Source organism: Bos grunniens, chromosome X, assembly GCF_055505025.1.
Source record: "Bos grunniens cultivar Pamir isolate PY7600 chromosome X, Bosgru_T2T1.0, whole genome shotgun sequence".
Lineage (NCBI taxonomy): Eukaryota > Metazoa > Chordata > Mammalia > Artiodactyla > Bovidae > Bos > Bos grunniens.
The window spans coordinates 128,936,457-128,963,356 of record NC_141194.1 but is presented as its reverse complement, the minus strand read 5'-3'; the positions used below and the strand labels follow the sequence as shown (position 1 = coordinate 128,963,356).

At 45.0% G+C, this 26,900-nt stretch overlaps 2 long non-coding RNA genes and 1 pseudogene across 27 annotated transcripts in view; 1 reads left to right on the top strand and 2 right to left on the bottom strand.

The window, feature by feature from the left end:
* Positions 1–26,900, top strand: part of LOC147341394 (uncharacterized) — an 81,310-nt gene that overhangs the window by 17,212 nt on the left and 37,198 nt on the right. For 12 of the 25 annotated variants that reach the window (XR_015159646.1, XR_015159634.1, XR_015159640.1 and 9 more), the window contains one exon: positions 1,046–1,168. This is a non-coding gene — a long non-coding RNA (uncharacterized LOC147341394). Of the gene's footprint in view, positions 1–1,045; positions 1,169–1,648; positions 1,970–5,296; positions 6,666–15,034; positions 15,869–16,163; positions 16,743–26,900 lie in introns of those variants that run through there. The other 13 variants (XR_015159629.1, XR_015159641.1, XR_015159648.1 and 10 more) reach the window with 8 other exon arrangements.
* On the bottom strand, positions 11,904–12,022 carry LOC147341396 (5S ribosomal RNA; annotated as a pseudogene).
* On the bottom strand, positions 14,125–17,658 carry LOC147341395 (uncharacterized). Of its 2 annotated transcripts, none has more exons than XR_015159650.1 (2): positions 16,852–17,658; positions 14,125–15,876 (listed from the first exon to the last, which is right to left on the bottom strand). It is a non-coding gene; the product is annotated as an uncharacterized LOC147341395 (long non-coding RNA). The 2 variants fall into 2 exon arrangements; XR_015159651.1 differs by having other exon boundaries at positions 14,125–15,834.

The following is a 26,900-nucleotide window of genomic DNA, read 5'->3' as shown; positions in this document are numbered from 1 at the left end:
TTGAAGTCTGTACAAGGTCAGCTACCATGTAAGTCAAGGTTCCCCAACTCAGGGAGAGCCTTGGTTAAAAACAAGTAACCCTCCTGGGGCCAACACCCTAGGAATCCACTTTCTGCTGAGCTTCAGGACTCTTCCATTTTGCTGAAGGAGTATCAGGAGAAGTGGCTTTTAGTGGAGATTAAGGTGGACTGGGGGAAATTCTCAACATGTCATTGAGTGATGGGAAGAGGAAATGAGGCCTTGTCTGGTGTGATATCTTTCTGCTAGGTTTCTCATCTGTCTCTGCTCTGGTCACTTCTCTCTTCTGCCTGTGGCTGGATTCCCTTACCTTGCTTTAAGTCTTGAGATCCAGCTGCATACCTTTGTGCCCACCCCTGGTGGCAGCCAGCAGTGAGGTACTCGGTTGGCCAAAAATTCGTGCAGGGTTTTCCCAAGCAAACTTTTTGGCCAACCCGATAGTAGCACTCCCAATTTTCTTAGTTGACACCTGGGGAATTTGGGGCCATCAAGCCAGAATGAATTCAGTCAGCCTTTGCCTCCACCTTCTCTTTGCTTTTTGTGCTGCCTGGAATTCTCACCCAGCCATCAGCACATCCTGTTCTTAGATTTTAAACCAGCTAGTGCAAAAGTGAAGGCAACTTACAGACCATAGGTTACACTTGAGAAACACAGGCCCAGAGGCATCATCTTTCCAGTTAGATGAGGGGTGGAGCTCTTGATCCAATGGGACCTCCAATGAAGATCCCATTACAGTGTTAGCAAAATGTTGGATATTAACCAAAAACTGTCCATCAACTTGCAGCTCCAGCAATTATAGCTTCCGCATGGGAATTTTACTCTAGATGGGACTACATTTCATCCAGGGACAGCTATCTGGATGGCTCTTATTCAGGATGCAGGTGTGTTGGGTGATTTAAGTAGTTAACATTTGTGAAACATGTCGTGCTCTTTCAATGCAAGGTGGTTTGAGAAGAGTCTACTATTGTTAACATTGTCTTCTTTTTGAGACACTCCAGAAGTCAGAGTGTTTTTGCACTAATTTCAGGACTGGACCAAGTTAATCCATTTCTGCAAAATGCCCAAGGAGCCAGCATGACTTGGAAATGAAGGACAAAAGGGACCCTCTGAAGATTCAAAGACCTCTCAGGACAGTTGATGCCAAGAAATGGTAAGCAAATTAGCACTTTGGCTAACTAAAAAATAAATACTAGAAATAGTCAGTGAAAATGGCCCATCACCTTGATAAACAGTCAATCTGTTTGAGTAGCACTTCCAGTGTTAATTGAGGTCTGGTGACTCAGTGCCCTGGTGGCCAAAAATCAGTTGTGAAAAAAAAACAAAGAGAAGGTACTGAGAGGCCAGGCCCAGGGCCCAGGGCTTCTCCCATCTGCACGCAGCCCCCAGGCCAGCCCTTTGGAACACCAGATGTTTATGCTCTACTTCCTGACCTCCCTTCCAAATGGCAGTTCTTGGAGTCCCACTGAAGGGCTTTGCAGGCTGTTTGTTATTTGTGTGGAGTGCTGTGGATTTGATTTTTGCCTGAAATGACTTCCTGACAGACTTGTTTCCCAAAATGACAGTATTTCACTAGGAAATGGTTTGAAATCAAGAGCCAAGAGGTGGACAAGTTCTCCACTGTTCTCCACAGGCCTGAGACCCCAACAGTGGCCTGGGCCCATGGGCAGGGAGGGAGAGCGATGTCTATGAAGTGAGGAAGATCTTCGGTTTAAAGCAGCATATTTTTTAAGAGTCCTTGAGGAGACGTGAGCTTGGGAGTGCTTTGCCTTCCCCAGTGTGGAAACCATGCCAAGGGTAACGAGAGGAGTAAACGAAAATGTTGAGCCTGGCAGCATGAAAGACTGAGTAAGCCCATAATTCAGTCATTTGTGAAGTGGCTGGAGAAATCGCCTTCTTGTTGGCAGAGCAGTCCCGTGTAGGTGATGACATGTCAGTAATAAAGTGCCTGTCACTCCCACTTGTGTCAGGCCTCTGGTTCTGGATGCCACAGGGAAGAAGGGACTGCTTAATGGCACAAACAGAACCACTGATTGAAAGGCCCGATGCAGTGCTTTCAGCTCTCTGAACAGCCAGCTCTGGCTGTCTTTGAGATGCTGGCCCTCGCTGTGGACAAAGTAGTGGCTTCTATATGAGTCACATCCCTTCCCATAAGCCCGCCTCTTTGGGGAAACCCCATTAGCTTGGCGCTAAACAGACTCAAGTCAAAACTGGTCAGAAACTACAAGCCCTGTATTCTGTACCCAATTTGGTGCCAGGCAGACAGGGGAGTAGTACATCTGCTTACTGTGGGGAGAAGAGAGACACACAGTACACCTAGAAAATGTTAGGACAGGCATAGACCCAAGCAGTGGAATTTACTGCAGGAGAGGGTTCACAGCTTTATGGAGTCACCAGTGAAGGTTTGTGAAGGACATGAAGAGGGTGGAAGGAGGTCCAGTGGAGGATTAGAGTGTGAGCAAAGATGCTGAGGCACGTGCGGGATCGATGAGGATGAAGTGAGGGAGAGAAATGGTTGGAGACAGGTTGGAGTTAGAGTTGGGCTCAGGGAGGGTTCAGTGCCACAGTGAGACCTTTGGAATGTGATACCTGGGCAATATAGAGGGCCCTGGAGAGACAGGGGCTTCCTAAAGAGAGAATTGTTTGTGGCAAATGCCTGTGGCTCTGTGTGCAGGACTTGGAGTTGTGGGAAGGGGACATCGCAGCCATGCAGCAGTTAATGCTTAGCCTAGGCTGAGGGCTGGGAAGACTCGAGTGTGTGCTAAGTCACTTCAGTCGTGTCTGACTCTTTGAGACCCCACGGACAGCAGCCCGCGAGGCCCCTCTGTCCATGGGATTCTCCAGGCAAGAATACTGGAGTGGGTTGCAATGCCCTCCTCTGGGGTGGGGAGGCAGGGAGGATGCAAGACAGCATGGTTGTGGCATAGGCCAGAACTCTGAAACCACACACCTGGGTTCCAATCTGCCCATTCACCACCTGAGCAAGAAACCTCACCTCTTTGAGCCTCAGTTTCCTTCTCTATAAGCTGGGGCAAAACCCTCTTGCTTGCCTCATGGGAAAATGGCCTAGATGCAAAGAAATATGTCTCTAGCACACAGGCTATTAAGCAGTGGCTTCACATGTTCATACTCATTGGAAGAGACTTTTTGAGAAAGAACCAGCAGGACTGGGTACCAGCTAGGACTAGACTTGTGGGGGATGATGGGACAGGAGTGGGGTGGGGTGGGGGACAGTGGCCCAGATGCCTGAGCATGGGGAATGAGCTGGTCCTGGGTGGGGGTGGTGACAAGCCAAGTTATTTCAGACAGTGTCTGCCAGGGTAAGAGGAACTGCCTTCTAGTCATCTGTTTCATATGTATATTCATCTTTGCTGTGCTCAGGCTGCAAGAGGGCCTTGTTTAGAGAAACAGTGCGGCAAAGCAGAAGAAGGTATATTTTAAAGTGACAGGTCTAAAAATACTGCTGTTTCCTTGCCCTTTCACAGCTGCAGATTCCCAATCCTGATCCTCACTGGGAGAAATAATAAAATGCATATGTTTATAATAAAAATCATATTTCCCTCTTCCTGTGATGTCTCCCAGTTGTAGGTTCCCATCCGTTTGCTGTTTTACCTATCATTTAACAAATGTATTTTAAGAAAAGTAATCTTTTCCACTGACATGTCCTATAAACGTCACATCCTCAGCTTTGGTTCTCATTGAGGAACCGAGATGCATGTTTTGAATATTTCCAAAAATGCTTTTCACTCCATTCCCAGGCAAGGATTTTCCAATCTTTGGTTAGAGATCAGATATATAGAGAATGCACTATATAGTGATGTGGGTCCCTGGGGCTGGATTATCAGCAGACGATAATAATTATCAGCAAGATGAGAATTTAGGTTCTGGGAAAATTAGCTACCATTGGCAGCTGAAATCCAGGCCTTTGTTCTTCTGTAGGCCATCCCCGAGGTGTCCTCAGTGCGAGGTATCCTGAGAAGTCAGACCTGGGGGCTTACAACGAGTGGAGTGAGGTGGATGCTGGGAGGTTTCTCGTGAAGGACTGTGGAAGGCAAGGCTGAGATAGGACAGTGGGCAAGTTCAGCATTCAGTGTGCGAAGGGCAGGGAAATACCCCTTCCCTTGGTCTGAGGGAAGAGGCTCGATCTGAGGGCAGGTGGATGATAGCTGGCTTTGTTCACAGATGTGTCATCCTGTGGAATAAAGAAAGTGTGTAGCATGTACTTAGTATGATGCCGGGCACATAGTAGGCCCTCGAGCAAGCAGGAGATGAGGGCTGTCAGTGGCCCTGCCAACTGTGCTGCAGGTCGAGGCAGGCTTGGGTTGGGGGCTGGAAATAGGGAGGCAATGCAGAAGAATGGTATGAGGGAGAAGACAGACAGAAAGGACTTGGGGGAACCAAGCCAGGGACAGCCAACAGGATAGGGGAGAAAGGTAGAGAAAGAGTAGTGATTAGGAGGCTGGCAGGGAGCAAGTTCTCCCTGGTATACTTGGTCATTTCATTGATTCATTCATGCATTTAGCGAACAAGTATTTATTGAGCAACTACTGTGTCCTAAGCCCCGATCTAGGTGCTGGTGATTCAGCAGCAAATAAGAGAGGGACCCTTCTCCAACAGAATTTACAGACTCATGACAATAGGCGACAAAGGAGGTTTGGGGCTGGGCCTGGAGAGTCATAGTCCAAAGCTTACCTACCCAACCTGTGGAACCCACCAAATGGGAGCCCAGAAGTTGTTCATCTCAGTCCTTCTCAGTGGTGATCTGCCCTGAATAGTGGGGCCAGTCCCACCCCAAGCTCCTTGACAGAGCTGGTTCTACCTGGAGGCACAGGAGACCCCTCACACTGAGGGCTATTTCTGGGGGGAAAGTCTGTTTCCTGCCCCTGTCTCCTGTGGCCAGAAATGCCTTCCACAGAGAAGAAAGCCTAACTTTTCCCATCTCAAGATCCAAATACACTAGGGAAAGTAAAAGCTAAACTAACTAAATGATGAATGCTAATCACTAGGGGGAATCAAGCAGGGGAAAGGGAAGGGGAGTGTTGGGGGAAGGACCCTCAATTTACACAGGGGAGTCAGGGAGTCATTTCAATAAGATTCCATTTCAGTGGAAAACTGAAGGAGGAGAGGAGGTGAGCCACGTAGATCTCAGGTGGGGGAGAGAATTCCAGAAAGATGGAACAGTCTGAGCAAAGACTCTAAAGTAAGATTGTACCTGGCATTTTCTTTTTATTAGTGAATCTTTTTTAAAATTTATTTTTATTTATTTATTTTGCTGTACCAGGTCTGAGTTGTGGCATGTGGGATCTAGCTCCCTGACCATGGATTGAAACTGGGCCCCCTTCATTGGGAGCACAGAGTCTTAGCCACTGGATCACCAGGGAAGTCCTTGTGCCCAGTATTTCTGAGAAACAATCTACAAGTTGTGGCTGGAGCAGAATGTGTGAGAGGGGAGCAGTATACGCTGGCATGATGGGAAGCCAGATCACATAGGGCCTTGTGGACCATGGTTAAGACTTTGGCTTTGATTCGGGATAAAATGAAGAACTGTGGCAAAGTGTTGAGCAGGAATGACATGGTTTGATCTGCAGTTGAAATAGTTCAGTCTGGATGCTGTGTTTTATGTTTCCTTTTATCTTTTTAAAGAAAATTGAAGTATAGTTGATTTACAATATTGTGTTTCAGGTGTACAGTAAAGTGATTCAGTTTTATATATATATATTTATTTATTTTTTTATTGTTACTGTCTTTTTTATTTTTCTAATTTTATTTTATTTTTAAACTTTACATAATTTGGCAAAACTATATATTTATTTTTTCAGGTTATTTTCCATTATAGGTTACTATACGATATTGACTAGTTCTCTGTGCTACACAGTAAATTAAATCCTTATTGTTTATAGGTAGTAGTGTGTATCTGTTAATCCCACACCCCTAATTTATGCATCCCTCTTACCCTTTGGTAACCATAAGTTTGTTTTCTATATCTGGGAGTCTATTTATGTTTTACAAATAAGTTCATTCGTATCACTTTTTTAGATCCCACATATAAATGAAATTATATGGTATGTTTCTCTGACTTCACTAAGTATGATAATCTCTAGGTCCATCTATGTTGCTGCAAATGGCAATTTTCATTCCTTTTTAATGGCTGAGTAATATTCCATTGAATATCTATATATCTATATCTACATCTATCTATACCATACCTTCTTTCATATTGGGTTATAGCCAATTAACAAGATCGTGATAGTTTCAGGTGAACAGAGAAGGGACTCAGCCATACATATACATGTATCCATTCTCCCCCAAACCCCCTTCCCATCCAGGCTGCCACATAACATTGAGCAGAGTTCCCTGTGCTCTATATACAGTAGTGTGATGTATCACATCTTCTTAAGCCAGTTGTCTATTGGTGGGTAGTTGGGTTGCTTCCATGTCTTGGCTATTGTAAATAGTGCTTCACTGAACATTGGGGTGCATGGATCTTTTCAGATTAGAGTTTTCATCTTTTCTGGTTATATGCCCAGGAGGGAGATTGCTCAGTCACGTGGTTTCTCTAGATTTTTAAGGAGCCTGCATACTGTTTTCCATAGTGACTGCAGCAATTTACATTCCCACCAACAGTGTAGGAGTGTTCCCTTTTCTGCACACCCTCTCCAGCATTTATTATTTGTAAACTGTTTGATTCTTGGCTGCTACGTTTAGATGAGAGTGTGGGAGAATAAAGGTAGAAGCAATGGAGGGGGCTTATTGACATAGTCCTGGGGTAGAGATGATGGCAGCTCAGGCCAGGATGGTAGAGGTGGAGGAGATGAGAAGTGGTCAGATTCCAGATAGAGTTTGAAAGTGTTGAAAATGTTAGTTACACAGTCACGTCCAACTCTTTGTGACCCCATGGACTAAAGCCCGCCAGACTCCGCTGTTCATGGGATTCTCCAGGCAAGAATATTGGAGTGGGCTGCCATTCCCTTCTCCATAGAGTTTGAAGGTAGAGCCAATAGCATTTACTGATGGATTGGATTGAGGGCTTAAGAGAAAAGGAGGAATCAAAAATGATGCCCAGGACTTGGGTTTATGCAATTGGAGGAACAGAGTTGCATTAGAGAGATTGAGAAGGTTGTGAGTGGATTTGAGGAAGGAAGTAGACACAGGTCAAATGTTGGGGTTTTGGCATGTTGAATTTGAGAAACTTCTCTGGTATCTAAGTGGAAAGGTAGAGTAGACAATGGAATAGATGGACTTGGAATTGATGGAATGGGCCTGAGTTGACCTTTAATTGGCAAAGGGTAGGGGTCTGGGCAGCTACATGGAGGCAGGGCCCCAGCTAGCTCCTTCACTCCGTTCTCAGGTCTGGAGCTGGATCAGGTATAGGATGCATCTTTGGACAAAGCTGAGATTCTCCCTTCCTTTGCTGTTTCCTTGGCTTTGTATTGGTTTGTCTTCTTCAGGTCCTAGGCTCCCTGTACTACTTTGGCTGCTCAGAGTTCCACACCTCTTGGCCCCTCTCACTGTCTTTTTCCTATAGCTCTGGGAAAGAAGGAGCAGGCTAGACTCCAAAGTTGGGTGGAGGGTAGGTTGGTTGCAGTCAGCATGGAGTTCCCTTGGGGTCACTGGCTATTGGCATCAATTTCAGAAATAACTTATAGGAATAAAGTGCTGGGAATACTGCAGTTAGTATGTTCTTTGAACCCAGAAGTACAATTAACATCATCTTTGGAGGTTGCATTTCTCATGTTTGCAGAAGGGATTTTTTTCCTTGTGATGGTGTAGTAACACGTACAAGTAAAAGTGCATAAATACTAGAGTCTGTCTTGGACATGTGCCTGGGTCTTCTTTTCTGATTCTCTATTTTCTATCTTGGTGCTGTCAGGTCCCTGGAGGGTACTACCTGTTCCCATCTGCTCCTGATGCAGAGGGTCACTTAGGTTTTCCAAACCCAGAAACCCTCAGATAACTTCTGTAATTGCTTAGCAACCCCACTTGGTACCAGTGGGCTGAGAGCTACTGTTTCCCTGGTGTGTGGCAATATCACAGATGTTCTTGGCATGTGGCTAAGCAGCAAATCACAGACAAAATCAAATTTGGGTGCCCTGGTGCACGTGGAGAGGCTGTAGTTATTAACCAGAATGAACCCTCTTCTTTCCTTGATAACTAACACTATTCCTTAACCTTGCTTTTGTGGACTGCACATTGTGTACATGGATATACTGGCAGGAAGCATGGAATTATTTATTTTCTCATCACGTTCTTCTGACATAATTGCATAGAAACCTTATGGCGCTTTGGAGATCTTCTGTTTATGAGTCACAGAAATTAACTTTCTTTTCATAAGAGGTCTTTATAAAAAGGAAAAATAGAGCCAAATGCCTGTTCTTTGAACTTAAGTTGCCTTTCTTGACTCGCTGAAACCTGAATCTGGATGTCTGTTAGTCTTAGCCTTGCTTTAGCTTTGAATTTCAATTATTCAGCCTCTGCACCCAAGAGAATGCCTGAAACAAATGTCCCAACCTGGATCTCACCCATTACTGAACTCAATCATTTTTCTCCCCTGTCCCTGTTGCCTAGGTAGTCCCAAAGGGACTATGGGGAATCCACAGAACTCTGTAATGAAATAGCCACCTAGGGTTTTATAAAAATGTTTGGAGACCCTAGGTATGGAGGAGATTACAGTGTCTCCTGATGCTATAGGTTAATCAACTGAAAAATAATATTAAATTGAAAATAAGTATAAGGAAGCCCAACAAAGTTATTTTTTTCCATAATGATTATATAATTCAATTCTATTTCTGAAATACCAAACCTCAGATGCTTTCAGCTACTTTTTTGGGGGGCGCCTAGCTTCATAGGAATCCTAAGCATGGGATGAATTTGTCTATTGGGTAAACCATTGCTGTTGCCAATGAATATTTTGTCACCATGTTTAGCTCCAAAAGTAACTGGGGGTAAAATGTGTTCTTTGGATGTTTATTATCACTTTATAATTCCTGAAACAACCTTTAAGAGAACTGTTTTCTATTTAAAAGGACTGAGCTTACAGCTTGGTCTCATTGCCATTAAGAGAAAGAAGGTTCTGGGAATTCCTTGGCAGTCCAGTGGTTAGGACTCTGTGCTTCCTCTGCAGGGGGCCTGGGTTCAATCCCTGGTCAGGGACTAGCTTCTCTCAGAGCTAGGACCATAGGCAACTGCTGATCATTGAATGGGTTGGGAAAGATCAGACTTTCAGTTGAATTGGAGCTGGGCTGCTGGAGCAGTGGGGTGAACTAGAGTTCAAAATGCCCAGGACAGCATGTACAGTGGAGCAAAGCCCAGAGAGCCCGGGTCAGGGTCCACACCAGTCTGGTGCTGAGGGTAAGCCGTGAGAAAAAGCAGAAGGGTATATTGGAACCCTTCCCAACATGAAAAGGAGAAGGAAATGGAAAGTAGTTCTTGGGGACCACAAGGTAGGGACAAGAGAGAAAGTCAGGAACTCATTCAGGCAAGCATTTGACTCAGCAAGCATAAGACTCAAATTAGGAGACCTAGGGATTTCCTGGTGGTCGAGTGGTTGGGACTTGGTACTTTGACTGCTGAGAGCCTGGGGTTTGATCCCTGGTCGGGAAACTAAGATCCTTCAAGCTGCATGTCATGGCCAAAAAAAAGAAAAGAAAACCTAGAGAATGTACAACAAATATCAATTTTGTCCAAAAGTGCCTTATATCCATTGGTACTGCAAAAACTGGTCCCAGGATATGCACAGCCCCAAATAGACAGGTGTGAGCAGCTAAGTGGTGGAGTCTGACTGATGGTAAAGCTAAGGGATCTGGGAGAGGAGCACACGGACTCTGATTCACTTGGTCTGATGAGCCCAATGGAAAGGTGCACGTTTTATCCGAGATAGAGATGAAAATGAATATAGAAACTCTTGTTTGTCCAGGCCGCCTTAGACTATGGGATAGTCCAGGACCTGAGTGGTAAATAGGTGCCAACCTTGTTCACAAAATGCCTACTGGCAAAGGTGCCGGCTCGTCCAGCACATAGACTCAATGCATGGTTAGAGCATATGGCTGAGTCCCACCCAATCTCAGATCTGGATCTCTAACCCCTGGACTTCTGACTGTCCCGGGGTCCTGAGAGGTTCAAATTCCTCTTTGTGTGGCCACAGGGATTTGTTGTACTCTGCAGTTCCACTGTCTTACTGTATTCCTGAGAATGCTTTCTTGTGCCCCTCCTAAGATCAGTTAAGAGCAGGAACCTCCCCCTCCTGCCCCCACCATGATCACTGCCAGCTCTCGGCCAGCTTTTACTGGTCTGGTCTCACAAGTCATGTTTGGGCATCCTGGTAGCTTTAACTTTTAAGTTTTGCAGTGCCATTCTGTCAAAAGGACTGAGGGCAAGGTCCCCAAACACCGGACTGGGTGCCCTTGAAAGACCCCATGCATATTGGTGCTTGAAGCATTTCCTCCTGACTGACGGTCTTCAGGTGTCCCACACAAGCCAGGAGGCTTCTGTTCTCTCCTCCTGCAAATGGAGTTCTTGTTTTCCTGATAATTAGGGTCACTTTCCTCTCCTTTCTTTGTTTGGAAATCCTTATTTCAATTGACCCAAGGACTTGCTTCTTAGCCCCCCAAATCATTTTTACTATTATATTCACTATATATGGGTTAAAGATAGTACTTCTTTTTACTATATTTAATTGCAATTCAAAGTAACATAGACTGCCATTTTAGCCATTTTAAGTGTACAATTCAATAGCATTAATCACATTTACAGGGTTATACAGCTATCATTTTAAAAATATTTCATCACCCCAAACAGAAACTCTGTACCCATTAAGCAATAACTCCCCATCCCCCACTCCCTCCAGTCCCTGGTAACCTCTAATCTGTCTCTATGAATTGATGTATTCTAGATATTTCATATAAGCAGAACCATATAAGCTTTTTATGTCTGGTTATATAATTTATAATGTTTTCAAAGTTCATCTAAAGTTGCAGCTATGTTTTAGAACCTCATTGCTTTATAAAACTGAACAATGTTCCATTGTATGGATTTTCTTTATTCATTCACCTGCTGATGGACAGTTGGGTTGTTTCCACCTTTGGGCTATGGCAAACAATGCTGTTATGAATGTGGGCGTACAAATATATGTTTGAGTTCCTGTTTTCAATTCTTCAGGGGTATATACCTGGCAGTGGAATTGTTGGATCATATGGCAATACTACTTTAGAGGAACCAGCAAACAATTTTCCACAGAGGCTCCATCTTTTTATAGTCCCACCAGCAATCTATGAGGGTTTCAGTTTCTCTACATCTGTGCCAACACTTATTATTTTCCATTTTAAAAATTGTAGCCATCCTGCTGGGTATGATGTGGTATCTTCTGTGGTTTTGAATTGCATTTCCCTGATGACTATTGATGAGCATCTTTTCATGTACTTATAACCCATTTATATGTCTTCCTTGGAGAAGTGTCTATTCTAGTCCTTTGCTCATTTCAATTAGGATGTTTGTCTTTTTGCTGTTGAGTATTAGTTTTAATATCCTTCAGGATATCAAACCCTCATCAAATATATGATCTACAAATGTTTTCTCCCATATGTGAGTTATTTTTTTCCCACACTTTTTTTCCCCCTAAATGTCTATTTCGTTTTTTACATCTTCTTTTTCTTCACTGAAACTTTCTATTTTTCCATTTATGTCAAGAGTTCCAGATTTCTTATTGGAGCACCTTTTTTTTTTTTTTTTTTGCCATGCCACATGACTTGCTGGATCTCAGTTCCATGACCAGTGCTTGAACCTGAGCCACGACAGTAAAAAATCTAGAATCCTAGCCACTAGGTCACCAGGGAACTTCCAGAATTCTTTAAAATTAGCTTGGGGATAGATGCCAAGTCTAGTTTTGTTTTTTAAGCCTATAGCATCCGGAATTCTCAGGTGGTCTCCCACTGAAATACCAACCAGGCCCAACCCTACTTAGCTTTGTAGATCAGATGAAATTCAGTGACTTCAGGGTGGTATGGCTGTAGTTTTTACACTCTCTTGATAGAGTGTTGATGCAAAAAATACTTGAAAAGATGCTTGACATCAAGAGTCATTAGGAAAATACACATTAAAACCACAGTGAGATCATACTTCACACTCACTCGCTCAGTCATGTCTGACTCTTTGTGACCCCATGAACTGCAGCCCGCCAGGCTTCTCTGTCCAGGGGGATTCTCCAGGCAAGAATACTGGGGTGGGTTGCCATGCCCTCCTCCAGGGAGTCTTCCCAACCCAAGAATCAAACCCAGGCCTCCTGCATTGCAGGCAGATTCTTTACCAACTGAGCTACCAGGGAAGCCCCTCACTAGGATGGTAATGATCAAAAAGACAAATGCAAGTGCTGGTGAGAACTGTGACTAAATCAGAACTCTTATATATTGCTAGTGCAATGGGAAAATGGTGCCATCAATTCGGAAATACAGAAATTCCTCAAAAGATTACACATAAAGTTACTGTTATGGCATAACAATTCCAACCCTAGGTATATATGCAGAAGAACTGAATACACAGATCCACAGATCCATACAGACATTGTATAGGAATGTCATAGCAGCATTATTAGCAACAACCCAAAGGAGGGACTAATCCAACTGTCCATTGAGGAAAGAATTACAAAGTATGGAATATCTATACAATAGAGTATTATTTGGTCAAAAAAAGGGATGAATTCCTGATACATGTTCCTCATTTATGAACTTGGAAACACTATACTATGTGAGAGAAGCCATTTGCCAGACACATATTTTGTGATTCCATTTGTCTGAAATGAACAGAATAGGCCAACATATCTAGAGCTTAGGATGATGGGGAAAAGGGAATGATGGCTAATGGATACAGGTTTGTTTAATTTTGTGGTGATAAACATGAAAATTATTTTAGGGATGATTGTACAACACAGTGAATGCACAGAAAACCACTAAATGATAGTTGTTTTTTAAATTTTTGGCCACACCCCATGGCATGTGGGATCTTAGTTCCCAGACCAGGGATCGAACCCATGCCATCTGCAGTGGAAGTATGTAGTCTTAACGACTGGACCACCAGGGAAGTCCCTAAATGATATACTTTAAATGGCTGAATTGCATGATATGCAGATTATATCACAGTAAAGCTGTTTAAAAAATGAAAAGAAAGAATATGCTAGGGACCATATGTGATCCATATTTCCTGTTGTTAACTAGCTAGTCCTTCCCAGGAAAAGTTTGCTGACTCCAACTTGGGCCCAGCACTCTCAGCTTACCTCTAAGGAGGTTAGGACCTGCTCATGCTTTGCCCTGCATCTGCAGCAGATGCTCTAACCCATCCCTTGTTAACACACAGCAGCAGCCCGAAGGGAGCAATCTGCTGCCTAGAGGATTTTGAGATGAAATCCCAAAGCCCTATTGCTCAAGGTTTCCCAATCTTAAGTAATAAACTCTTAGGGAGACTCCAGGGCAATGAGAAACCTCCTCTTCCCATCAGATGGCCCCAGGGCCTCCTCCTAGCCCTGTGCCCCTTGGGATTTCAGAACACAGCTCCTTCTCTGCACTGAAACCGACTTCTGACACCCTGCAACATTTACAAATTGCTTCAGGACAAGAAATCCTTAGAAGGTACATTAAGTAAGACTTTGTATCCCTTATCATAAAACATTTAAAGTAAAATTTAAACATGGATTTGAAACAGAGATTGTAGGGTGTTTCATCTTGCTTCTTCAGGATTAAAGTGCGTATGAGCCTCTTGCCATGAAAATAGCCCCGTGGTAATGCTTTGCTTTGCTCGAAGGAATGTTGGTGAGAGGTCTTTGTGCCTGCCTCTTCGTTTCTGGTCTTTTGTTGGGTACTTTGGGGGTACTGCTCCCACAAATGAAACTGTGATCTCTTTCTTGGAAGCAGGAGTATATGCTTCAAAAAATACAATGTGCTATAACGTGCGGGTGACGTGACTGTCTTCACCAGGGGTGCATCCTTCCTTCACAGCACCCTTTCTCCACAGACAGGGTCAGGGGCCTGGGAAGCAGAGCCAGGCCTGGAGGGCCCGGTGTCTGTGGAGCCCCTCCAACTTTGTGTCTCACACATGTCCCGGCCTCTACCCTGGTTTGTTGTGGGCATCTAGGTTGTCCTTGTTCTCCAACCCCCTTTTTCGTTCCCCTTTGTAGCAACTCCAGTCCATTCTTTGTAGCAGGCTCCACCTTGGCCTCCAGGACTGGATCCAGGGTCTGGGCCTGGGTCCCTGATTCTTGGCGGAGAACTCCCAAGGCAAGTGCTCACCACCTCCTCTTGCTGGTGCTGAGTTTCCAAAAACGAAGCCCAAAAGTGTGGCCCAAGCTCTCCAAAACAGGAAATTTGCTCTTGACCCTTAATTCTAACAATGTGTGTGTTAGTTGCTCAGTCATGTCTGACTCTTTGCTACCCCATGGACTGTAGCCCGCCAGGCTCCTCTGTCCATGGAATTCTCCAGGCAAGAGTACTGGAGTGGGTTGCCATTTCCTTCTCCAGGGGATCTTCCCGACCCAGGGATCAAACCCTGGTCTGCCTGCATTGCAGGTGGATTCTTTACCATCTGAGCCACCAGGGAAGCCTCAATCTAATAGGATGCTGACTCTATTAGTCCCTTCTCTCTTTTTCTCAGGAAGTTTTTGTTGGAAAATTATTCACCGCCTCGTTGGAGTAGTTTTGATAGGTTTGGTTTTTCATTTTGTTGTTTTCAAGACAAAGGACATGCTTGACTCAAATCCATCCTACACAATGAGAGGCCAAGAGATGTTGGTCTAGGTAGGGCTGAGAAAACCTGTTCTCCTGGGGCTCTGCCTGGCACTTGGGCAACCTTGAAGATCACAGCAAGCTGTTTGAAGCACCCTGAACCCCAGTAGAAAGCCTCAGATGCCAGACTCAAAATGTTCATTTCCCAGTGTTCAGTCAAGTTGCCCAGCCCATTTCTGAGGCCAGGAAACCCAGAGACAGTGGAGCTATTTGTTCGGAGATTCTTCAGTGAAGTTGATGAGCCACTCTCTTTCCAGGAGTGCTTGAAAATGCCAAGAAACTTCATGGATCGTTTCACTGCGCTTGATTCCCTCCCGGGTCATGGTTGGCCTTCGTCCCAGGCCTCCTCTGGTAGCCAACTCCCTCATTCCAGCAATCATTTCTTTGCAGGAGTTTGCTTCTAACCTTTCAGCGTGTGTCCCAAATATTTAGGGATGGACTCAATCCAGTAGAATGATTTCTTTCCTTGAACTCATTGAAATGACTTAGGATAAATGAAAGCTGTAAGCTGAATAAACATTGCCGGTGTCTCGGCCCAGTCCCTGCTGGCTAGAGCCTCCCCAGTTGAGCAGTTCCTGGGGCCCCTTCCGCTCTCTCACCTTCCTTGCCGATCCAAGGGCACCTGGGATGGAATGATCCAGGCCCACGTGTAGGGCTTCTTTGTAAGGTGCCAGTCAACGCTGCTCCTGCAGCAGTCAAGCCTGGAGGATTCTATATGTGTCTGTTTGTTTCCTTCAAGTTTATTATGGGGCGTGACACCTGTCATTGATTATCTGACCATGTAGCCTGGCTTGGCTGTCTGAGGAGGGAAAGAGCTGGCTTCCCTGTGGATGGGAGCAGGACCCAGGGCTGGCACGGGGCAGGGCTACATCAGGCTCCCTGGCTCTGTTTACTGCTTGCTATTTTGAGACTTTCTTTGCATGGAAATGTCGCATGGCTCCAATGCTCGAAAGAAGTGTGTGAGCTGAGAGCCACATGAGGGAAACATTTTGGATGTGTTGACACATTCTGTTTATCTTCCAAAACTCTCTTCGGTGGTGTCTGCTGCCCAGGCAAACTGAGGAAAAATGGAGGTCTGTGGAGATTAGATTACCTGACTCTTCAAGGCCAAAAAAAAAAAAAAGAAAGACAGGATAAACAGAGAAAAAAAAACCACTCAGTCCCATTTTTCGTCACAGTCCATGGGAACATGTGTATTTAGAGACCTAAATTGGGTCTCTGCTTTCATTCTCCTCAGTGCTCAATGTGTGTGTGTGGAAACTGTCCCAGAAGCCCTTACTACTTAGGGGTTATTACAATGGAGTCTCTGGGAAGGCTATGAGAAGAGGCCCTTTTTGCCTATATGATGGTATTATGATTTTGAAGAGAGATCCATTTTCTTCCCAGAGCCCTGACTGCTTGTAAAAAGGGAAACACACACCCAGGATTTGCAAAGAATGTCTTCCAGTGCTGGAGGAAGGACAGGGAGCCACAGGCCAGAAGCAGATGGCCCACAGTGCCCACGCCCACTCCCCGGAAACTGAGAAAGTGTATTAAGCACAGGAAGGAGCCATTGAGGCCAGCTTTTCCATCTTTGGAGGATTTACTTTAATCACATCTTTCAGCCCTCTCTCCATCCCCAACGCTTCCTGACCTCTCCTTGAACAGACCTAGGTGTCTCTCTCTGGAGCCGGTGCTGTTCTCACGCGGGCTCTGTTGCCCGGCCTCTGATAAGCTGTTCCATATGCCTGGGCCCTTTGTTCTCGCAGTGCTAGGTTTTACAGCTTCCCAGTAACTTGGAGTTTTCTTAGTTTGGCAATGGGCTCTTTGGGGATTTGCACCTCCGGCTAATGTACGAATTATTTTCCCAGTTGCATCATGTCCGTTCCTAATTTTGCAAACATCATAAAAGGACCCACCAGAGGGGTACAGGAAGGAATATAGAGTCTTGATTCCCCAGGCAAACCTTTCAGGCACCATCTCGGACAACCTACTCAGAAAGGGAAAAGCAAAACAGAAAACCCAAGACTTTTGTCCTCATACATTAAAGAGACACAGAAATACCCCACCACAGCTACGAATGTTTAGGACTCACCTGTAGTCTGCTCACCCAGTAGATAGGCCAGCTTCTAGAACTGAACGCGGTGAACAGGGAAAGCACATGACTCAGAGAAATAAGCTGCAGAAGCTTCAAGGGGGTGGGAAGTTACAAGGGAATATAGGTGGCTACCCTCGTTCCCTCATCAGAACAGGGGACTGCAGGCTTTGTCTCTCCAGCACTATTCGTTTGATGTTAGTGCCTTTAAATAACTTCAGTCTTGCTTTTTGAAGCAACCAGTGCTACAAATATACAGAGGGCCTAATAGTTGTTTTCACATCTATGCTGGCCTAATATACCTTGGAAACAGCATGGTACAAAGCAGTGGTTTTACTGCTGTATATTAGATTCACCTGGGGAGCCTTTACAACCTACCCCTGCCTGGAGCCCACCTCCAGGAACTCCACTTTAATTGGCTGGGGTGGGGCCTGGGTGTTGGGAGGCTTGAGTGCTCCCCAGCTGATTCTAATGTGCAGCCACGGTTAAGAGCCACTGGCTTAAATGAAAGGACATGGTCTTTGGGATTAGTCAGAACTAGGTTCAAGTCATGCCTCTCCCCCTTAATAACAGTGGAGTCTCTCGAGCTTCAGTTTCCTTGTCTATAAACTTGGGAGAACAATCCTCCAGCTGTCAGAGGGAATGAGCTAAATGTATAGAAAGCCCTTCACAATGTCCAGTGCATGATATTCACTAAATAAATGTTACTCTGCTGAACACATGTATGCTATCTTTAAACCAGTAAGCTCTAATAGTTTGTACAAATGATCCTTATTTAAGTTTTATATAGATGAAAATGGACTTCCCATGAGGTGCTACTGGTAAAAAAAAAAAATAAAACAAAAACCTGCCTGCTAATGCAGGAGATGTAAGAGACACTGGTTCAATCCCTGGGTTGGGAAGATCCCCTGGAGGAGGAAATGGCAACCCACTCCAGTACTCTTGCCTGGAGATTTCCATGGACAGAGGAGCCTGGAAGGCCATAGTCCATGGAGTTGCACACATAGATAAAAATATGTGAGGTAGGAAAAAACTAAGGTTGTGGAAGAATACTTCACTGAAGGTTTACCATTTAGACTTAGGTTTTCTGGCCTAGAAGAATTTGATGGCATCTTCCTCCAGGAATCAGACCTTAAAAAGTGGGACCCATGTGAAGTGCAGTACAGAGTTTATAAATATTTGCTTGTACTTTTTTCAGATGAAGGAGACAGTTTGACAAGAGATCATATAAAAAAGATCTTGGGGGGGTCTGAGCTAACCACAGATTAAAGAAGGGCAAACAGTGCCATGTGAGTGCTGAGAGATGCAGCACGCTCTCATAACATCCAGAGGAAGGAGCAGAGTAAGTCCCCTTCAGAGGATGTACCCGCTTCTGGGCACCACAGGGACTTCGGTGAATCCACAGGAGGGCGATGAAGTTATTGAGTGGAAGGAGTGTCACGTGGAGGGTGGTTGAAGGAACCAGGGATTTGCAGAGGTTCCACTGACTGTCTTCAAATCCTTATCAAGTGGAAGGGTTTGGCTGCTTCGTGTAGTACCAGGGGGCAGGACTAAAATCCCTGGGTGGTAATTCTGAGCACTTTTAGCTTATCATTGGATGCTGGCTCCAGGGAGATCACACTGGTCATTCTGAGAGACTGTGATTCTAGAAGGTTACTATATATATGTATTTTTTAGTGTTCTATTTGTTTATTTTTTTGCCCTTCCATGAGGCTTGTGTGATCTTAGTTCCCTGACCAGGGATTGAACCTGGGCCCTTGGCAGTGAAAGAGCCGAGTCCTAACCTCTCTTGGATGGCTGGGGAATTCCCACATCCTAATTTCTTTTATTTTTTTAGTGATAAGAATAAATAATACTTACATTTTTAAATTTTATTGAAGTATAGTTGATTTAAAGCTCAACACTCAGAAAATGAAGATCATGGCATCCAGTCCCACCACTTCATGGGAAATAGATGGGGAAACAGTGGAAACAGTGTCAGACTTTATTTTTCTGGGCTCCAAATCACTACAGATGGTGACTGTAGCCATGAAATTAAAAGACACTTACTTCTTGGAAGGAAAGTTATGACCAACCTTGATAGCATATTCAAAAGCAGAGACATTACTTTGCCAACAAAGGTTTGTCTAGTGAAGGCTATGGTTTTTCCTGTGGTCATGTATGGATGTGAGAGTTGGACTGTGAAGAAGGCTGAGCGCCGAAGAATTGATGCTTTTGAACTGTGGTGTTGGAGAAGACTCTTGAGAGTCCCTTGGACTGCAAGGAGATCCAACCAGTCCATTCTGAAGGAGATCAGCCCTGGGATTTCTTTGGAAGGAATGATGCTAAAGCTGAAACTCCAGTACTTTGGCCACCTCATGTGAAGAGTTAATTCATTGGAAAAGACTCTGATGCTGGGAGGGATGGGGGGCAGGAGGAGAAGGGGACGACAGAGGATGAGATGGCTGGATGGCATCACCGACTCGATGGACATGAGTTTGAGTGAACTCTGAGAGTTGGTGATGGACAGGGAGGCCTGGCGTGCTGTGATTCATGGGGTTGCAAAGAGTCGGACACGACTGAGCGACTGATCTGATCTGATAGTTGATTTACAATGTTGCATTAATTTCTGCTGTACAGCAAAGATTCAGTTATACATAGATTTTTTTTCCTATTCTTTTCCATTATGGTTTATCACAGGATGTCGAATATTGTTCCCTGTCCTATAGAGTAGGACCTTGTTGTTTATTCATCCTGTATATAGTAGTTTGCTAATCCCAAACTCCCAATCCTTCCCTCCCCCACCCCCAATACCCATTGCTAACCATAAGTCTGCTCTCTGTGAATGTTTGTCTTTCATAGATATGTTCCTTTTTGTTATATTTTAGATTCCACATATAAGTGAAATCATATGGTATTTGTCTTTCTCTTTCTGACTTACTTCACTCAGTATGATAATTTCTAGGTCCGTCCATGTTGCTGCAATGGCATTATTTCATTCTTTGTTATGGCTGAGTAGTATTCCATTGTATTGTGTATATAATTATATATACATTAGAAGTGTTAGAAGGTTCCTGTGTTTAAAATATTCCTCTTTCATATGACTCATCCACGACCTAGTGTGGATGCGTGGTCCACACTAGGTCCACAGTGACCTAGCTGTCACTGACCAGCTGTATGATCCTAGATAAGTCACTTAATCTCTCTGGGCTTTAGCAGTTTGGCTGGTATGAAAGGACTCTGGCAACAATATTTATTGAGCAGCTACTATGTATTAGTCGCTGTACTCAGCTGTTTCTGCCGCCTAGGACATTACTGATTCACAGCATTTCCTCTTTGTCATGTTCACCACAGCCTCCCCAGATCATCGCACTCTAAGCCTAGGTGACAGAATGGAACTAAAGGATCACCCATAGGGTTTTTAAACCAGAACACTAGAAGACTGAGGAAACTTGCCTGTGTGGTTTGATGAGGCTAACTGGGAATTAAATCCAGACTTATCCCTGAAGAGGATAAATGCTCCATAGAAGAGGGTTTTTAAGAAACTCCATCATAAGCTGCTTTTCTATATAAGATTTGTGGATCAAAAGCATTTTCTACACATGCATATGGGTATATTATGTAGGCATATAGCAGACTTTGGGAACCTCTGGTTCCATGCCTAATTATATCCAGCCCTGGCAAAATTCAGTCAAAAGTTTGTAAATCTGTGGAGGGGGACAGGTTAGATTGAGTTTGCTAGTGAATTGCCAAGTACTCTGGGGCAACCATGAAGTACTATCTGGAGCAATCAGCCTTGAGGGGCCCTAACAGAAAGATAAACCTGGAGTTGGCCTGGATCTCTCTTAGTCTAGAGTTGGTGGAGTGGATTGAGTGAGTCTGGCCCAGAGTGAGCCAAGGATCAGCTTGCCCTGGGGGAGACTTAGTCCATGTTGCCTCCAATTTCCCAGGAACCTCTGACATTTTTTGATTTCCACCTCTGTGCTCAGAACTGGCAGTGGACACGTAGATGAGCTTTGAGGAGGAACAGACATCCAGCCTGTTTTGTTTCCTCCTTGTAGCTAAGGGAATCCATCCATGGGCCACTTAGGAGGACTGGGCCCATTGGCCTCAGTCAACCCAGTGGTTCCAGGAGCCCCTTCCAGGTACCTTGTGGACCTGAGATTTCCGGTTCTGATGATCTGTCAGTTGCCTGACTTGGTCTTATGAGATCTGAGGCTTTCTGTTTTCCTTCCTAGATTCAGATTCAACATGTAACTTCTTGATTGAGTGAACAATGTCTGGTCTCTCCCAGAAAGCCTGGTACCTAGGCTGCTATGCTCCTGATCTGGGAGTCTAGAGACTGGAGTCCTAGCCTCAGCTGAAGAATCAACTGGTAGCAAAACTTTGGCCAAATCACTTCCCCTTTCTGGGCCTCAGTTTTCCCCTCAATAAAATTAAGGAGTTGGCCTGGCTGATACTCTGGTTTTCTATTTCATTTTCTCTCCCGTTTTGTATCTTTCTGTCCCTTTTGTGTACTACACGGATTTGTCTTTCTACTTGCCATTTTTTTTTCTTTTTCTCAGCACTCCCCTCCCCCACCGCCAACCCCTGACTCTTCCTTTTATCATTGTTTTCAGTCGCCTTCTATCTTCCATGTCCCTCCCAACTGTCTTCTTTCTGTACTGCTATTCCCATTCTCCTACAATCCCTCTGTCTTTTTCTTAAATAGCCACTGGAAGGAATGAAGCATCTTTGGAAAATAGAATTCAGTGTTGAATTGAGTGCTATGGTCCATTCTCTCAATTATCTGCTGTGGGTTGCTTGAAGATAAAAACAGCCCCAGTACCTTACCCTTCCTTAAGAAGCAGTCACTGCAAACAGGAGTTGCCTTTGATAACTGTGTGTGACCTAAATCGACATTGGTTTTGTGGGTCAGTAGCCACCATGGAGGAGAGGTTCCCTGCCCTTGACTGTGGCATCTGACCCACTTGGTTAGCTCAGGCTATCAGCAGGGCATTGCTAAAGATAGCTGGACCGGGTGGGGGCCCCTTATTTGAAGCCTGGGACTTGACGAACCTGTGAGAAGAGAAGGGGTGCCTTGCTTGCTGTATCAAGCACTGGCCTTACACATCTCAGCTTTCAGTTTTCATGAAGACAAGAGTCCTTCCATAATGCCCAGACATTCCTGAATCACTCAAACTTGGGGGGAAAGATACATAGACTTTCTGAAAAATACTTTCAGCTACTTTTTTAGAAGCTCCTCATCAAGAAACAACTGTTAGAACCAGACATGGAACAACAGACTGGTTCAAAACTGGGAAAGGAGTACGCCAAGGCTGTATATTGTCACCCTACTTATTTAACTTATATGCAGAATACATCATGAGAAATGCCCGGCTGGATGAGTCACAAGCTGGAATCAAGATTGCCAGGAGAAATATCAACAACCTCAGATATGCAGATGATACTACTCTAATGGTAGAAAGTAAAGAGGAGCTAAAGAGCCTCTTGATGAACGTGAAAGAGGAGAGAGAAAAAGATGGTTTAAAACTCAACAGTCAAAAACCTAAGATCATGGCATCTGTTCCCATCTCTTCATGGCAAATAGATGGGAAACAAGTGGAAACAGTGACAGATTTTATTTTCTTGGACTCCAAAATCACTGCAGATGGTGACTGCAGCCATGAAATTAAAGATGCTTGCTCCTTGGAAGAAAAGCTATGACCAACCTAGACAGCATATTAAAAAAGAGAGACATCACTTTGCTGACAAAGGTCCACAGAGTCAAAGCTCTGGTTTTTCCAGTAGTCATGTATGGATGTAAGAACTGGACTCTAAAGAAGGCTGAGTGCCAAAGAATTGATGTTTTTGAACTGTGGTACTGGAGAAGACTCTTGAGAGTCCCTTGGACAGTAAGGAGATCAAACCACTCAATCCTAAAGGAAATCAACCCTGAATATTCATTGGAAGGACTGATGCTGAAGCTGAAGCTCAAATATTTTGGCCACCTGATGCAAAGAGCCAACTCACAAGAAAAGATCCTGATGATGGGAAAGACTGAGGGCAGGAGAAGGGGCAACAGAGGACTAGGTGGTTGGATGGCATTACCAACTCAATGGACATGAGTTTGAGCAAGCTCCAGGAGATAGTGAAGGACAGGGAAGCCTGATGTGCTGCAGTCCATGGGGTCACAAAGAATTGGACATGACAGCAACTGAACAACAACAGTAGCAGCAGTAAGAACATTCTGGAAGTCAGTGGTTAGACTCGGGGCAGAGATCATATCCTGGATGAGCAGCACAGGGAGGGTGGGGACCAAGTGCTTCACAAAGTCCTGAGGGTCCCCAGATTGGAGATCTCCCCTCTGGAGACACTCCACATGGCTAGCCATTCTTTTCTGGCCCATCCCCGCTTTCCCCTTGAGAGTCCAAAGGTCAACATTTACACAGCCTATTGAAACTATTGCAATTCTAGATTTACTGGAGTGGGAATGCAGCTCAACTCTGTATGCTTTCAAACTGATTACTCCCAGACCCTTTCTCTACTCCCAATCCCCAACCTCTGAGGTCTCCTGAAGCTGCAAGTTCCTTCTACCCTAAAGGAAATTGTGCACTCTTGAGCATTTAGAATTCCATTGTACTCCATAAGGCTCACTGGCTCTTTCCACTCTGGTGTCTGCTACATTTACAAATGTCACCTTAGCATCCTTCAAAACCATATTAGCTCCTCAATCAGATGTCCTGAGAATACAGTCAACAGAGGAGTCTGCCAAAGGGAGCAAAATAACTCAAGTTTTCCGCTATGATGGGAGCTTGTGATACATAGGTGTATACTCATCAAAATGAACCCATCAAGTGGCTCTTTTAAGCTTTGTGCATTTCCTGAGTGTAAATTTTACCTCAAAGAAAGAACAATAAACACAGTTTACACTCTAGTTAATGCTATGAATGCTAGGGGTTTAGGAGTAAAGTGTACTCATGTCTGCAGCTTATTATGAGGTGAATCCAAAAGATAAGATGGATTGAGGGGTGGGTAAATGGATAACATGTGATAGACAGCAAATACAGCAAAGTACTAACTGAAAATGAAGTTGTCACCTGGGTGGGTTTAAGACTTACATCGAGGCACTGTCTTGTCTTCTCCTCACTGCCTTGTCTTCTCCTCACTGCCATCTCACTCAGACACTGGGTGATGAGTCCTCAAACCAGGATAGAGGACACTGGGTCCTCATCAGCCCTCACCCAGCTGGCAGGGCACCTCTTTGCTTCCCAGTGTTTGTCAATACCATTGGCCCAGTGCATCAGACACAAGTTGAGAGATGCTTGGGCAAGGTCAGGTACGTCTCCTCAGTCTTCTCCTGACCTGATAGCCAAATGTCAACCACAGAAGCAGCGTCTCCCCTGTATTCCCTCCTTGCCACCTGCCTGGCTTCAGTACTCCAACAACTAGAAGTGAAATGCACATGTTATTTACCAAATCCTGTTTTGTCATGCTTTTCCAGAAACATGCTTCACTCTGATTGTGCCAGAACTGATTGCAAGATGATGCTGGTGACAAAGTGACAGTATCGGCCTTAATTGTTTGTAAGCTTTTTTGGAGGAACTTTGACCTCTGTTTCTTGATGCCTTCTCTCTGCTGCCCTTTTCCCCATGCCTATTCTGTGTCCCATCTCAAAGGCTCTGAGATCCTTAATAGCATCACTGAAAACAGCCACCAATGTCATAGTCTTGTTAGTCCTCTCTCACGACTGTGGTCACTGGACACCTGCCCCTCATTTCAGTGACGAGTATTCAACAACCAAGTATTGGGCACCTACTCTATGCCAGGCAGTAACTAGGTGTGGGGAGATGGGGTGATGCTGACATAAGCAGACATCAGCATCTACCCTTGAGTTGCACTTAGCCTAGCAGTTGAGCTACACAAAGAGGGGGTGAGAGGGAGTTTCCTGATGGCCCACTGGTTGGGACTCCATGCTTTCACTGCTGGGGCATGGGTTCAATCCCTGGCTGGGGAACTAAGATCCTGCAAGCTGCTTGGTATGGCCAAAAAATTAAAAAAAAAATTTTTTTAAAGGACTGAGAGGTGAGACTGCAACAGTTTGTAGTAAAGGGACCATCTGCAACTAGTCTCCTTCCCAGACTTACCATCCATTAGATGTCAAGGCATCTACCACCATTAAGTGCTGACATCTTCCAGAACTGTCCCCGCCCCCTACCTCACAACTCTTCTCTGACCTTCAGACACTTAGTGTTTCCAGGTGCCCATTTGATATGCCCTCCTGGATGAATGGTCTATAGGTCCGTTAAACTCAGCACATCCTACATCAGACTCAATTCATTGCACTCTTTTGGTATCTTTATTTTTTGGCCATGCTGTATGGCATGCAGGTTCTTAGTTCCCTGACCAGGAATCAAACCCATTTCCCCTGCACTGGAAGCTTCAAATCTTAATCACTGGACCACCAGGTAGGTCCCCCTTCTCCTGCATCTCCAGTCTCACATTGGAGTCTCTTTTGAGACACAGCTCATGTTTCCTTGCATCCTGACCTCTCCAGGCAGGTTTACTGACTGCCTCCTGGGTGTTTCTATGGCCCTTGGTGCAAACCCGCAGCATGTACTGCAGTCTTGTGATGATTTCCTCACCTGGCCTCCCTAGCCATTCTGTGAGTTCCTTTAGGGCAGGACCTGTAGACTTTCTCATTTTTGTATCCTTGTGCCTAGCACTGTATAACATGTAATGGGAGCTGAGTGTGTGTCAGCTGAATGAGATGGAATCCAGTGACTGATTCAATAAAGCTTTGCGGAGGAGTTTATGTTTATACTGAATCTTGGAGAATCCAAGTTGGTCAGTGGCTGAGGGAGTGGAGCAGGAAGGGAAGAAGGAGGGCCTGGCTCCTCCTAGACAGACAGAACCAGAACGTGTGCAAGGGGTCAAGCTGTCATCGAGTATGTTCTTGGCATGGCAGGTGGTTTGGGGCAGCTGCAAGGACAGTAAATGAGTCTGGAAGACTCAGGATGGGCCAAATCATGGCCATGAGTTTAGATTTTAGCCTGTTTATGCTGTTGAAGGATAATCACTGAAGAGTCTTTCAAACATGTGCAGCATAATCAGAGCGGTGCTTCTGGAGGGTTACCCTGTTGTCAGTGTAGAGAATCAGTTTCAGGATTGGGGGCTCTGGAGATGGGGAGACCAGTGAGGAGACTTGCCATAGTCTAGGTGAGAGACAGCATGGGCCCAGACCAGGGATGAAGGGGTCGCTAGCCTGGAGAGAAGTGATATCGAACCCAGAAATTGGGTCCTCACCTCTCATACCTGATCTAGGGGGTAGATTTCAGGTAAGTCAATTACTCATTTGAACTGGAAACATTTTCTGAATATGATCTCTTTGAGTATTTTATCACCTAGAGTGCTAGGTCAATAAATAATTCAAAGTTTTAAGTCTTTGTTGGGCTTCTGGTATATTTGGAAACATTTGCAAAACTGAATCTATAGGTTGTTATGCCTGATGAGAAATTTGGGATGAGGAGCCTAAGAAGACTGCAGGGTCTTGGGCCCGCGGCACTGAGTGGAGGAGGAGCGGGTCTGGAATGGTGGGGATGGGGTGAGTGCTGTCCGAGCAGAAGCCAAGTGTGTGAGGTGCTGTGAGACGTCCAAGTGAAGCCACTGGGAGAACAGCTGGAGGTATGGGCCTGGGGCCTAGGAAAGAGGCTAGGCTCTAGAGGAAGGTCTGGAAGTTGTCAGTGTGGAGACAGAGGTGAAGCCATGGGCAGATGAAATCACCCAAACACAGTGGGTGGAGTGGGGAGGAAAAAGCACTTGGGATGGAACCCCAGGGAAGATCAGATTTAGAGGTGGACAGACAGAAGGGTAGGAGCCCATGAAGGAGACTAAGAAGGGGAGTAAGAAGCAGGGAGGAAGGGGAACAAGACAGTGGTAGGAGGAAAAAAAGAGAAAGGAAGAGGGGAGATTTGTGGAGAAATAAGCCTACTAATGGCCAAGAAGCACTGGAAAAGATGCTTAGTAGCATCAGTCACGAGGAAAATGTGACTCAAAATCACAGTGAAGTACCACTTTACATCCGCGAGGAT